General features: G+C 40.6%; 1 pseudogene; it reads right to left on the bottom strand.

The window, feature by feature from the left end:
• Window positions 1–1,293: 1,293 nt before the first annotated feature.
• Window positions 1,294–10,148, bottom strand: LOC136377197 (kinectin-like; annotated as a pseudogene).

The following is a 10,148-nucleotide window of genomic DNA, read 5'->3' as shown; positions in this document are numbered from 1 at the left end:
TCCTGCCCCCCATGTCCCCCAAAAAGACTAGAGGCAAGTTTCTTTTATCCTTTGTCTTGTGAAGCTAAGATGTTATGTATGGTGGGGGTTTTCTGCACTTGGTAGAATACTTGGGTTGCTTTGGAAATGTGATCAGAGATCTCTTTGATTTGCTAATAGCCTTACTTTGCCCTATAAATAAAGCAGGAAGCGGGTGTTAAGCAAGCTCTGTTCTTGCCATCAGCATTGCAGAGGCCTCCTGAGCCCATCCTTTTTCTCTAAACCTATTTTCTTAATCCTACACCATTTCCACTCAGGACCAGGAATTTCTAGCCATGCTGGTTTGTGGCAGAGTGGACTCCAAGTACAGGCTCCAAACAGGAGCCTAGGTATGCCAATCAAAGCACAGCCAGTAGGGCAAGAACAAAGGCTGAACTGGGCTAAGCATTTGCAAGGCACAGAATTTTTGGACACTGGCCTTTGTTCTGAGCGTAATGAGGATAAAGTTGGGTTTTTCCCACAGCAAGACAGATGAAAGTGAGACATCAAGAACCTGGGCACAGCCCTCTATTTCAACCCCAATAAATCTTACTGTAACCCTCATCCTCCCAGGCATAGGTCCTCAGAAACGCTTCCCTTGCGACTCCATGAAAGGACCCCATTTCCGCTGGCAACATTTGGAGGCAGGGTCCTTAAAGAGATAATTAATATTGAGGTCATTGTGATGGGCCCTAATCTGGCTCAAGTGGTGTCCCTATTAAAAGAGAAAATTTGGACACAGACACAGTCTGAAAACACAGGGAGAAGACGGCCAAGGAGAGGTGCTTCAGAAGAAACCCACTTTGATTTTGGATTTAGGGCCTCCAGGACTGTGAGAAAATACATTTCTGTTGTTTAAGTCTCCTGATTTGTGGTACTATGTTATGGCAGCCGAGCAAAGTAACACAGCCAGATAGTGGAGATTGGACCAGACAATACTAAGTATTAATCCTGATAGTTCCCTCATCCTCCTTGTCTCATGAGGACGTTTCCAGCCACTTCCCCACACTCCCTGCTCTGCCGTGGCATGGACTCTCACAGCTGGGGAGATATAGATGTTATAATGTCCTTCTCTCATTTCAGAACTAGATCCAAACAAAGCTGAAAAACCCAAACACCTACAATCAGTATCTAACTAGGATTAGAAAAGACAACCGTCTATTCAGTGTTTCTGCTGAAGTGGAAAGTGTGAAAACATAAATAAAGCTTTAATTTGGTGAAATACGTATAGTACATGCCTCCTGTTATCTGTGAATGAACAGTTTCCCAATTACTTCATTTTAACACCGGGTAGTGTCCTTTCTCCTTTTGTGAGCTTTTGATTTATTGCTGGAAGCAGCTGTTGTAACTGTCTTACATTCTGACCTAGACTTACTGACGTCGTCTCCTTCTCAGAAGACTCTGTTTCTGGGGAAGCATCTTTATTTTCAATAGCAGTAGTGTCTCCAGCAGCTTCTATTTTTTAATAGATAAGATCCAGCAGAGCCTTATGCATGTCACCAGCTACCATCTGTCTTTCACTTTGTTCAGTTCTAAGTTTTATGAGTGTTTCATTTAACTGTGTTTTAAACTTTCTATGACATAGGTAGATCATTAAATTTCTGCCTTCTCTAGTTTCATTTCCAAATTCTCTCATTCTCTTCTCAGATTTTCAATGTCTTTATTTTCTCTTCTTAATCAACTCTAGCTCTTGTTCTGAAGATGGAAATGACAATTGCATCTGTTTAAAATTTTTATGATTCATCAACCTTAATTTTCCAGTTATTTTCTTCTTGCTCCACACTTCTCTGTAGCTTTTGTAAAGTTCCTTCTGCAAAGTTCCTTCTGCTTTTGCAAGGCTGGATTTATATTTTTCACACTCAAGCCATAACAATTTGTGCATTTCATAGGCTTCTTCAAACTTGCTCTCTAGAACCTTAACTTCCTCTGAACCAGAAGTTCCAGTGACACGTTCCTTTGCCTTCTATTCAGATCCACGCGCTACTTCTTTTCAGATCCATTCACTACAATTCAAATGAGAAAGGACAGATACCTTTGGAAATAATTTCTTTTGCAAACATCTTCGGCTCCCAGCTCAGTAGCTTTCACATGTCTTTCCATGATGGTCTTGTTCATTTTGTCCTGCAGCACTTTTCAGTTGATGCCAATGCTTCCCAGGCTCTCTCCCGAAGTCATTGTTTTTTCTTCCTCTGGTGTTCAACAGCATCCTTCAAAGAATCTAACTCATTCTGGAGAAAAGTCATTTGTTTTTCTTTCTCCGAAATTACTTTTAACAGTTCTTCATGCAAGGAAAAAGAAGATTCCCATAGGCAGTTCTGTTACTTAAGGTGCTCATTTTGGGATTTAAACAATTTGTTTTCATCTTGTACCTCCTGTAGCAGCTTTGTTTCACTAGAAAGGTCACTCTAGCTCTCTTTTAGCATACTTCCCACTCTCTTAATTTTCTTTTCCTTTTTCATTCAACACAGCTTCAAGTTCTTCAAATCAGGATGCAGAACATATTCTTTCAAGTTATGTTGTATTACCTCCTGAACATGAAGTGTCGTTTTCTACCTGAACATCCTGTAACTATTTCCCTCTAATGGTTAGCTCTCCCCCTCTCCTTCTAAAACAGTCTTCATTGTATTCACCAGTTCCTTCTTCTTTTTAATGAGTTCTGAGAATCCTGACTTTTAGAGGCTCTACTTCCTGATTCAAATCCTGAATAGTTTTCTCCTTATTAGCAACTTTGAGAAGTTCAGCTTCCAGAAGCTCTTCCACAGACTTGCTCTTTCCATCTTTTTCATGGATCACTTTCTTGAGTTCTTCAACTAGAGATGCAGAAGAAACCTGATCATTCTGCTTAGCCTTCAAATCTTGAACTTCTTCCACTAGAGATGAATTTTCCGTTCTTATTGCATTCAGTTCCTCTTCTGTAGTGGCCACTCAAATAAGTTCAGTTTCAGGTAATTCTTTACAGTCTTCAACTTCTTATCTTTTCCCTGAATGCATTTTTCCATTTGTTCCACAACATCTTTATTAGGCTGTTCAGAAACAAGTGTCTGTAGATACTGAACTTCTTTTTCTTTTTAATAAATAAATTTTTATTAATGTTAATGGGGTGACATCAATAAATCAGGGTACATATATTCAAGAAAAACATGTGCAGGTTATCTTGTCATTCAATTCTGTTGCATACCCATCACACAAAGTCAGATTGTTCTCCATCACCTTCTATCTAGTTTTCTTTATGCCCCTCCCCTCCCCCTCTCCCTCCTTCCCTCCCCCTGCCCCCTGTAACCACCACACTCTTGACCATGTCTCTTAGTCTCGTTTTTATGTCCCACCAATGTGTGGAATCCTGCAGTTCTTGTTTTTTTCTGATTTACTTATTTCACTCTGTATAATGTTATCAAGATCCCACCATTTTGTTGTAAGTGATCCGATGCCATCATTTCTTATGGCTGAATAGTATACCATGATGTATATATGCCACATCTTCTTTATCCAGTTTTCTATTTTTTTTACAGTGATTAAAGCCTTTAAGCAAACTCTTGGCCAATACAGCAAGAATCCACAAAAAAGTAGTGTCCTTAACATGTTCACCAAGTCCAAGTTGGCCCCAACACCATGCCAAATCCCTGAAAAATGCAACCCAACACCAGTTCAGTCTGTTAGGAGCTGTCACAGGGAGCAGGAGTCCAGGAAAAGTCCACGTCCAGGAAAAGTCAGCATGGCACTGGAATTGTTGTCACAATTCTATACTTTGCGGCTCATGTCCAAGTCCCAATGACGGCTGCCTCTAGCTGGTAATAATTCAGGTAGACTGGAAAAGCCATCTGTAGCATGTATGGAGATGGAGCTTATGTTCTCCTCTGCCTGGAGAGATGGGACCAGGTTGCTTTTCCTTGGAGCTCTGCAATTGTGGCTTGGTAAAGAGATACACTCTTGGGATCTCTTACTGCCTTGGGATACACTAAGCAGTCTTGGTGTGGCTTCTTCAGTGTTCCTTGGTTGAAGAGTCCTCTTAGTTTAGTCCAAAGTTGGTTTTTCCAGATGATAGTTCTTAAAATTATTTTGTAATCCACTTTGGTTCTGGGAGGTGGATGTTGGTACGTCCGCCTACTCCAGCACCATCTTGTCTTCAGCCGGTTCTGAACTTCTAATTGGGATGCTTTGATTTGGTCACTTAGAAACTTAAATTCTATTTTGTTTGAATTTCATGTGGTAGCTGCTTGTCAGCAATCTTATCTCATTATCCTTAACCTGAACACTCTTCTACATTTTCTCCCATTTATGAGCAGCAGCAGCCTGTTCATTTGCCAGGGCCTGTAATTTTTGTACCTCAGCTTTTAACAAGAAATTCATATATTGTGTACCCTTAAGTTCCTCCTCTTTACTTGTTCAATGATCATATTCATTTGCTAAAGAATCTTTAGTCTGTTCTATCTGCTTATCCTTTTCTGCACTCACTTGATGTAATTCTTCTGCTAGAACTGAAGCTGCTACATGGGAATGGAATTGTTGAATTTGAGCTTTCAGACCCTCATTCTGATCCAAAATATCCTGAACTTATATTTTTAGAGACTCTTCTTTGTTCACCATTTTTTGCTCCAATTCCATTAACTGCATTAGTCTTTGCTCCCATTGTTGTTTTGATACCAAGCTATCAGTAAGCCTACTCCGCCAACTGTGTACTTCATTTTCTTTAACCACAAATCACTCTATAAACCTTGCTGTGCTGCCTCTTGCTCTGCTGTTTGCTTCCTGATATAACTCTGGGCTTCCTCCCACCCTCTCTCAGCTTCTAGCAGTTGAACCTTCAGGTGAGGAACTGCTTGCTCAGCATTCTCCTTTTGGACTTCCTCCTGCTGCAGCTTCCCGGCTTTTGCAGTGAGCTGTCCACCCACCAAGCACAATCCTACAGTTTATTTAGTTCTTAGGCTGCTTGACTTCTGGTTAGCTTGTAATGTTGCTGACAGCATCTCTTGGTGCCATTTTCCTGCTTCAAATGAGCTACCTCTGCCTTCATCAGCTCATGAACTTGCTGGAACTTTTCACCAGCATGTGTTGAGTCTCTTGATAGCTGACACACATTTTGTTTTGAAACACATTATGTTCCTTTCCTAATGTTCCAATCTGATCTTTCATCCTTGCTATAACCGCATTGCTGCTGCTTCTCTCTGTCACCATTTCCTGATTTAACTGCTTTCATCCATCCTTCGTAACAGCAGCATCTTCCTTCACAGCAGCGAGTAATTTGTCTTTTTCTTGAAGCTGATGGGCAACTGCAGTCAATTTACCTTTACTCAACTTCTTCAAGGCATCCTGTATCACACCAGACTTCTCCTTGAGCAGGTCTAAAACACAAAGGGCCTCATCTTCAGAACTATCATAGACTTCAAGGACAGAAGAAAACCTTTAAATTTCATGCCAGCATTTTCTTTGTCGGTTTCCATCTTCAGGTTTTTAGCCCCATTTCCTGGATTCCTTCTACTTGGTTAGGTTTAATCAGATCAATAACCCCTCTCTGATCCACCACAGGACTTGAGTCTGCATTATCCATCAAAGGAATATAAGTAGTTGCATAAATAAGGAATCCACCTACCAAGACATCTCTGTCTTCTGCTTCTTTGATGAAGTTTTTCTCTTTCCTGATCCACATTCTTGTTTAGTCTCTTGGTGGAGAGGTAATGATTCTTGCTTTTGAAATTTATCTTATTTTGAGAGAGAGAAAGGAAGAGAGATGAGAAGTATCAACTCTAGTTGCCTTACTTTAGTTGTTCATTGATTACTTCTCACAAATGCCTTCACTGAGGGTCAGTGACCCATTGCTCAAGCCAGCAACCTTGGGCTCAAGTCAGAGACCTTGAGATCATAGTAGTGACCCCCACCCACCCACCCTCCCCTCAAGCCAGCAGCCCTGCACTCAAGTGGGTAAAACTGGCTGAAGACCAGACCTCTAGTTTTCCAGCTTGGGACTTCAGGGGTCCACACTTTATCCACTGCACCACCACTGGTCAGGCTGTTTCCTGCTTTTTTGAAAGTACCATAAGCTTCTACTTTTGTATCCTGATCATCGTTCCCATTTTTAGATTTTTTTTCCTGGTTTCCTTTTTGAGGCAGCTGCTTCAGAGGGGAGGGTGGCATGGGCTGTTTCAGAATCTGGACAGGTTCTACTCTATTGCCTGGAACCTTTGGTGCATCACTCTTTGATGACCTGCTCTTCTAGGACAGGCTGTGTTTCTCTTCCTTGTTCAATCTGTCTCACAGTACTCGAGCTTTCTGCCGCTTTCAGCTGCACAGGTACTAGCTGCTCACTTTCTAAGCTGCAGCGTCAGGTTCCTTCAAGTCCCGGGGCATACTCTCAGAACTGGGTGCTTGGTTTCCCTTCTGGATTTTGTTTTTTATTCTTGTTGTTTTCTGCCTTCTTTTTATCTGTTTTGATAGAAATAAGCTTTTGTTCTCTTTTCTGTTTTGCATGAATTTTATCATATAATGTTTCTTTCATGAAAAGCCAGAAGAAGAAGAAAATTACTGTAATAACCACTGAAGGAATAAGGACAATAACATATGTTGACTCATAAAACTCCACTGTGCTTTTGTTTATGTGATCCCATAAACCCTGTGTGGTGCGAGCAGGAGGCTGAGAGACACAGCGGCCTGGGCACTGCACTCAGCCAGGTGCTGGAAGACCGGCCGCCGCCCCCGCTCCCCCCCTCCCCCCATGTGATCTCCCTCCACTACATCACCACCCAGGCACCTTCGCAACCCTGGCAGGAAAGGGGCTGGTGCGGCTTCGAGGTGGAGACTAAGGTTGTAGAATTAAAAATTTTAATGCTGTTATCCATATTAAGAACCCCAATTTTGTCAGACAGACAGGAACAGAGAGATGAGAAGCATCAATCACCACTTTTTCATTGTAACACCTTAGTTGAGCATCAATCATCAGTTTTTTATTGCGACACCTTAGGCCCTCAGTAGACCGAGTAACCCCTTGCTCAAGCCAGCGACCTTGGGTCCAAGCTGGTGAGCTTTGCTCAAACCAGATGAGCCCACACTCAAGCTGGCTACCTTGGGGGTCTCGAACCTGAGTCTTCCACATCCAAGTCCGACGCTCTCTCCACTGTGCCACTGCCTGGTCAGGCTAAGAACCGCAATTTAAAGGATATAAGTAACTTGTCTCAAAGTTTATGCATAACATATGACAAAGAACTTTAATAAAATCTACAAAGCATAAATAACACCAATACGGATAAGGCAATAAAATTAGAACTTAATATTAAAAATGTAAAACAATGCTTGAAATTAAAAACATCTTTAATCCAAGAAGAAATAAAATGCAAAGTAACAAAATATTGGCTAATAATAGTATTTCCTTTAACAAAATGTGGGATGCAGAGAAAGGAAAGGCTTCCTTCATACATCTCCAATTACTAAATAATAAAATTTGAAAACATAATATTAGGTTTTGAATCCAAAACAATTAGAATATCAACAGTTTCAAAAACTAAGGTAAGCAAAAGAAAAATCCAGTAAAGATAAAAGCAACAATACTGTGACAGTCTGAAAAAAAGCAAAACAGAGATCAGATCAGTGTCTGTGAGGGTTGTTGGAAGGGTAGAGGTGGTGAGAATGTTCCCTCTTCAGTGAGGCTGTAGTTACATAACTGTATATGTTTCCCTAAACTTATTAAATGGTTTACCTAAAAAAAGGGTGATTTTACTATATTATACCCCTATAAACCTAAATTTAAAAATGTTCAATGACTTGAACGAGCTCATATTATCATTTTTGTAAATATGTTTGAAATCATGAATTAAATAAATGATATTCTAGTAAAAATAAGATAGCCAAAATTGACTCAGGAAGATGTAGATAATATAACTTTATTCAAAGAACATTATCCTGTCAAATTAGGCAAAAACAAAACTGAATCATTTCTAAGCCATATAAGTTAAACATATATTTAACTGAAATTGGAATACTCAGTGATTGAGATCTTCCTCCCCAAGCTGACTGGTTAAAATTCTGTGAGTCCCTCTCATAATATTTGCCTGCATGGGGACACCTTAGATATGTGTAATTTTTCTTTATTTAATAATTGTCTGTTTGCAGTAAAGATTTGCTTAGATTTGGAAATGTTGATGTCTCCGTTCCTTAACAAGGAGAATGAGATAATGACAGCTCGTGCAGGTCTCACTGTAGATGTGAGGAAGCCAGAGCCTAGTTTAAACTACTGGACTCCATGAGAGAAGAACCTTGGTTTAGTAACTACAGGATATTTTCTATCTCCTCTCCAGTTACAGACTGTAAATGGGGATTGCAAAGAGTCACAGCATAGGCACAGCCACTCCACTGTTTCTACCTTTTCCTTTGTGCAGAGAAAGTATAGGTGAAACTCTTAGGAAGCATCATATCACATCACCAACAAATACCTGGGCCCTCCCCTCAAGACTCTAGTCTCCTACGCTTTGTAAAAGAAGGAGCCATCTCAGAGGCAGAAACCCAGACCCTGAGATAAAATGATTAGAAAAGAGGCTGAGTGCAAAGATATGAAAACCCATGATTAACCACAAGGCAGGGTGTTTCTGTCTATCTAAGACAGGCAAGATATCAGTGTCCAGATTTTGGTTGTTTTTTTCCACTTTTTTTTTCTTTTTTCCATTCAGTATCTTGTAAGGACTAGCAAGTCAAGTAGTTCTTAACGCCTTGCAGTGCATGTAATCTACAGAGGGAGATGGACAAAGGGAAAGCTGAACTAACAACTAGAGGGTTCCAAAGTGAGAGGAAGGCATGGCAAGTCTAAGTAGAGGGCAGTGCAGGAAATCCACAGGGTGTGGGAGGGATGTTCCTACAGGGTGGAGGGAGAGAGGTCTATCAGAGGAGAGTGTGAGACCAGCATCTTCAAAAAGAGATGCTCTCACGCATAAGAAAGAAAGTGAAAACTGTATGCACTAAGAGAGCAGCATGTTCCAAGGCCCCGAGGTGAGGCTGGTTTAATGGCTTGAAGAACATGAAATGAGAGCAGAGTGCCTGGAGATAATGTGTGAGAATGGAGGTAGGGAATGAGATTGGAGAGGACCCAGGACTCAATCTGTATAGGATTGCAGTCCCTGGTAAGGAGTTTGGGTTTTATTCTGGATGCAATACAAAAACATTGAAGAGTCTTAGGAAAAGGCATGATTACATTTGTATTTTCCAGATGTTAGTCTGGCTAAGGATAAAGAATAGTTTGGAAGTCTGGTCATTGCAAAGAGCCAACTGAAACCAATTTCTTTTATTCCAGCCATACATTTGTACATTTTCTTTACCAAATCATTAAGAAATAAAACATGTGCACTAATACCCCATCTCTCGTTTAGACAGAGTCACCATCAAACCTCTGCCAAGTCTTAGATGAAATTACCAAAGAACTGTAAGAGGTTCTATCACTAGGACTAAGATGTTCATTCTCCTGGGACAAAAGCTTTGGAAGTAAATTTCAGAGACATCACTCCAATGTGCTGTGTTCTTACTGTTTCCTTTCCATGTCTTGGTTTACCTTCCTGAGCTTCTTTGTCTCTCAGGCAATTAAATGGAAACACATAGGAAAAAAGAGATTGTTACCGCTCACCAAATGCTTTCACTACATTTCCTAGTTTTTTCTATCATTCAGAAAAAGCCTGTTCCCCTGGCTGGGTGGCTTGGTCAGTTACAGTGTTGCCCCATATGCCACGGTTGTGGGTTTGATCCCGGCCAGGTTACATACAAGAATCAAACAATGAATACAAGAATCAATCAAATAAGTAAAACAACAAACCAATCTCTCTATCTCTCTCTCTCAAATCAATCAATAAAAAATTTTAAGATTGCCATTTTCCCCTAAATTTATCTTTCCTTCAGATTTGACAGGCAATCACAGATATAAAATACAATTGAGAAATTAACCACAGTGCTAGACTTTCAGTGGGATGAAATGCCTATATTTTGACCTTTGATTCTTAGTCTTGTATTTAATAATCAGAAAAGTTCCAGACTTGAAGTTTATAATGATGTGGCATGAAAATTTCCTGAGTCTCCAGAAGTGGGGGGGGGGGGGAGGAAAAAGTAGAAGGGACCTAGCAACCCAAGAACAGGAAGGTGTGCTTCTCCAGCAAGCCTACCGGCAT

Source organism: Saccopteryx leptura, chromosome 6 (assembly GCF_036850995.1).
Source record: "Saccopteryx leptura isolate mSacLep1 chromosome 6, mSacLep1_pri_phased_curated, whole genome shotgun sequence".
Classification (NCBI taxonomy): domain Eukaryota; kingdom Metazoa; phylum Chordata; class Mammalia; order Chiroptera; family Emballonuridae; genus Saccopteryx; species Saccopteryx leptura.
This window is presented reverse-complemented; position numbering and strand designations above follow the sequence as displayed.